The following is a 5,065-nucleotide window of genomic DNA, read 5'->3' as shown; positions in this document are numbered from 1 at the left end:
ACTTAGGAACCAGCTGTTAGCGTAACGGCTATGTCGCTGGACTCCCATGTAGCTGACCACGGTTCGAGTCCTGGACCCGGTGGCTTAAACTCACACCAGGCACATGTGTGTGCATGCCCAAAATTCCAAGAGGAGAATAGAGTAGAAACAATTGTGACATGGCCATCCCCACTGGGAGGTGATTTCTCACTTTCTGTCTCTCTGTCTTTCTGGCAAGCGCATGTGCCCTATAGTAAAAAAATAATTCTCAAAAAAACAAAACAAAAACAAAACTTTCCATACTTAGAGAAGCATATAAAATACAAGAAATACAAAGAACAACAAATTGCTTTAACATAATAAGATTCTCTCTAAGGCACATGGTAGCCAAACTGATAAAAAATCAATGACAAAGACAATACTCTAAAAATGACAACAAAGAAATGCCAAGTTACTTACAAAGCTTACCTAATTAAACTAACAGCAGACCTCTCAACTGAAACAATGCAGACAAAGGGAAAATGGAATGACATATTTAAAACTCTCAAAGAAAATCAATTTCAGCCAAGATTATTAGCAAGATTATTCTTCAAATGGAAAGGAGATATAAAATCATTCTCAGATAACCAAAAGTTGAAAGAATTCCTTTGGGAAACACTTTAGGGAACACTAAAAACTAAAGGGAGAGGAAACAGCAGATGGCACAATGGTAACATGGCTGGACTTCCATGTACTCGACTGTAGTTCAAATCCCAGACCCAGCTGCTTAAACACATACTAGGCACATGTGCATACATATCCAAAATTCCTTGAGGATAATGGAAGAGAAGGGATTGTGTCATGGCCATCACCCCCTTTCTGTCTCTCTATCTCTCTCTGTCTCTCTGAGGGTGCACATATCCTATAGCAAAAATCTCTCTGTAAAAAAAAAAAAAACAACAAAAACACTAAAGGGGAACAAGTAGTTGGTGTAATGGCTATGTCACTGGACCCTCATGTAGCCAACCACGGTTCAAGTCCTGGATTTGGCAGCTTAAATTCACGTCAGGCACATGTTCATGTGTGTCCAAAATCTGGAGAGGAGAATGGAGCAGAAGGGATTGAGGCTGGCCATTTCCCCAGGGGGTGATTTCTTGCTTTCTGTCTCTCTGTCCCTCTCTGTCTTTCTGGCGAGCACATGCATCCTATAGCTAAAACCTCTAAAGAAATAAAAATAAAATAAAGGGAAATAAACAGAAACAAGAGAACATAAAACAAGCAGAAAGAAAAAAAATAAGTAACAGAACTAAGTGCACACATATTGATAATAATGTTAATTGATTAAATTCTCCAACTAAAAGACACAGATTAGATGGGTGGGTGAAAAAAATTGGAATCCTCCATATGTCGCTACAAGAAATGCACCTCATTGATAAAGATATACATAGACAGTAAGCAGAGGGCTGGAAAAAGTCATTCCATGAAACCAGACGTGGGGAAAAAAAAGGGTAGGAGTCGCAATATCGATATCAGACAAAATAGTCTTTAGGATAAAAAGGGTAAAAAGAGACACAGAAGGATAGATACTACATTATTTTAAAAGGATTAATTCATCAAAAAGAAATAATCATAAATATTTATGCACTAATGCCAAGGCACACAAGTATGTAGAAGACTGCTAAAACTAATGGGAGAAACATATGGTAACACACTAATTGTTGGATATTTCAATATCCCACTGTCACCAATGTACAAATCACAAAATAGATTTTTTTCTCAAATCCACATAGAACATTTTTAAAGATTAACCACATAATAGGACACAAAATGAGCCTCTATAAATTTAAAAGTGTAGAAATTATAGCCAACATCTCTGACAACAATGGATTCAAACTTGTAATCAATCACACAAAGAGCTCTCAAAAATGCACAAAAACAGAGACTAAACAGCCTACTCCTAAATAACTTTCAAACTACTGAATAAATTAAAACTGAAATCAAAAGATTCATTGAAACTAACAACAGGAATGCACTACTATCCAGAACCTTTGGGACATAGTGAAAGCCATCATAAGAGGCAAGTTTATATTCATTAGCGCTCACAAGAAAAAAATAAAAAAGTGGCAAATAAATAATTTACCACCATATATTAAGGAACTTTAAAGCAACAACAATAAATAAATAAAAGAAATAGTAAAGATTAGAGTTTAAATAAATAAAATCGAAAATAAAAGAACCATACAATCGACACAAAAGCTCTTTCTTTTTTATGAGAGGATAAACAACATAGATAAATCATCAGATAGACTAATTCGGAAAAACAGAGAAAGGAACAAGATAGATAAAATCGGTAATTAAATTGGTAATATTATAACCAATATATCAAAAATATAAAAATTTATGAGAGATTATAAGCAACTATATGTCATCAAATAGAAAATCTGGATAAGAAGGACTAATTTCTGGACTTGTGCAAGTTACCTAGGCTGAATCGGATGAAATTGAAAACCTTTGTAGGCTAATAACAAGTGATGATATTGAATCAGTAATTAATAGTCTAAACAAAGAAAAACCTGGGACTAGATGGCTTCAACTCTGAATTCTATGGAAGGATTGTGGCATGGCCATTCCTCTGGGGAGTGATTTCTCGCTTTCTGTCCCTCTGTCTCTATCTGTTTTTCTTGTGAGTGCACATGCCCTATAGCAAAAAAATAAAATAAAATAACTCTCAAAAAAATGGATAAAAGGTTTAAATATAAAGCTTCAAACTACTAGTAGAAAATGTAGGGGAAAAATTTGAAGACACTGAGATAGGCAAAAATATTTTAAATAAAACCTTCAAAGCATAGGTAATAATACTCAAAATAGACAAGTGGGATTACATCAAACTAAAAATCTTCCTCAAAGCAAAAGAAAAAATAGTTAGAATGAAAAGAAAATCTTTAGAATGGGAAAAAATATTTACAAATTATTCCTCAGACAAAGGATTGGTAGCCAGAATACATAGGAAACTCAAATAGCTCACCCATAAAAAAAATTAATAATCTAATTTTTAAAATGGGCAAATGATTGAATAGACACTCTCCAAAGAAGACTTACGCATGGCCAAAAGGCATATTTAAAAATGTTTAAAATCTCTTGTCATAAGAGGAATGTAAATTAAACCACAATGAGATACCACTTAATCTGTTAGAATGGCTAGGATCACAAAAATAAAGAACAAGTGCTGACAAGGCAGTGGTGAAAAGGGAACCTTCTTACACTGTTGGTGGGAATGTAAATTTGCACACCCTCTGTGGAAAACAATATGGAGGATCCTCAAAAACCTACAAATAGAACTACCATATGACTCAGTAATCTCACTACTTGGTATTTACTCAAAGGAAAGACAAACATTCAGAAAAATACATGCACATCCATGTTTATTGCAGTATTATTCACAATCGTTAAAACATGGAACCAATCTAAGTATCCAAAAGCTGATGACTGGGTTGAAAAACTGTGGCACATATATACAATAGAATATTACACAGCTGTATGAAACAATTAGATTATATTATTTGACTCAAAGTAGAGGAATATAGAAGATTAATATTGAGCAAAATGAGCCAGACATAGAAAAATACACATGGTATACCTCCACTCAATATGTACTGGGAGTGTGCACTCTATGGCAGAGGTTGAGAGATCTGAAGATGTGATGGTGGAGAAGATGTGTGTGGACACTAGAGAGTGTAAGTGGGGAGAGTGGATGGTAAAGAGTGGGCATTGGAGGGTAGATGTGGGGTACAAGGGGAGGAAATATTTAACAAATGGAAAAATGTAAAATTCTCTGTTGAAAAAGATACATATATTGTATATATCATGATGGGGATTTTATTTAAAATTGTAAAGTTAATAAAAATGAAAAAATATATAAAAATTGTAAAGTACATAAATACTATAAAAATAATAAACACATAATAAAATAAAAAAACACCTTAAAAGAAAAATGAGTGAAGAACATTAGCAGTTAGTTCACAAAATGAGAACACAAAAAAATCAAGACATGAAAGGTTAAAAAAAAAAGAAGAAGAATGGGCACTTGAGATGACATCTTTTTCTTCATTCTGTGCAGCTATTAGTTCCAGAGTTGACATCTTATGTGTTGTAGGTGACTAGCATGTCAGAAATCGGGGTGGGGAGGAGACAGACCACCATGAATGTTCTTCACTCATTTTTCTTTTAAGGTGTTTTTTTATTTTATTATGTATTTATTATTTTTATAGTATTTATGTACTTTACAATTTTTATATATTTTTTCATTTTTACTAACTTTACAATCTAAATCTTAGATTTACTTCAAGGTTCCTTGGTGCCAGTATTTTAAATAACTGTCCTCCTTTATTTCCATTTCCTTCAGTAAATATCTTTTCAGCACTCGCTACATGGAACACTGCCTACTAAGTGCTGGAGACTTGGTGATTAATTGCATATGGTCTTTCTTTTCAAGTATCCCAGTCTGATGTGGGAGACAGAGATGAAATCAGATCATAAATAAAAAGCTAATGGTTTGTTCTAGGTGTGATAATGACACTTTAAAAGTCTATTTAACATGGCCAACCCCAGTTTGAATACTGGACCTGGAGGCTTGAAAACCAGGCCAAGTGTGTGTGCATCCATGCCCAAAATCCCAGGAGAACAGAGGAAAAGAGATTATGGTGTGACCATCCCTGCTGGCGGTGATTTCTCACTTTCCTTCTTACTATCTCTCTCTATCTTTCTCTGGTAAGCACAGGAGCCAGATAGAAAAAAAAAAAAAAAAGTCTATTAAAAAGAAAGCATTGTCTGGAGGGGAGTAGATGATAGAGGGGGAGCGTGAAAGGCAAAGGGAAGACACACTTAACAGACACAAGAATGTAAAGTTCTCTATTGAAAACGATGTATGTGGTAATGTCTTTGACTTGATCATTATATACTACATGCATGCTTTGAAAAACCACATTGTGTACTATAAAAATGTGCAATAATTTACTGTAAATAAGAAATTATATTATTATTTTGTTTGTTTGTTTGTTTTATTTTTTTTTTTTGGGGGGGTTTTTGCTTTAGGGGCGTGCGGCTTGCC

The sequence above is a fragment of the Tupaia chinensis genome, unplaced genomic scaffold (genome assembly GCF_000334495.1).
Source record: "Tupaia chinensis unplaced genomic scaffold, TupChi_1.0 Scaffold000101_1, whole genome shotgun sequence".
In the NCBI taxonomy this organism is placed as follows: domain Eukaryota; kingdom Metazoa; phylum Chordata; class Mammalia; order Scandentia; family Tupaiidae; genus Tupaia; species Tupaia belangeri.
The sequence above is the reverse complement of the archived record's forward strand: the minus strand, read 5'-3'. Positions refer to the sequence as shown.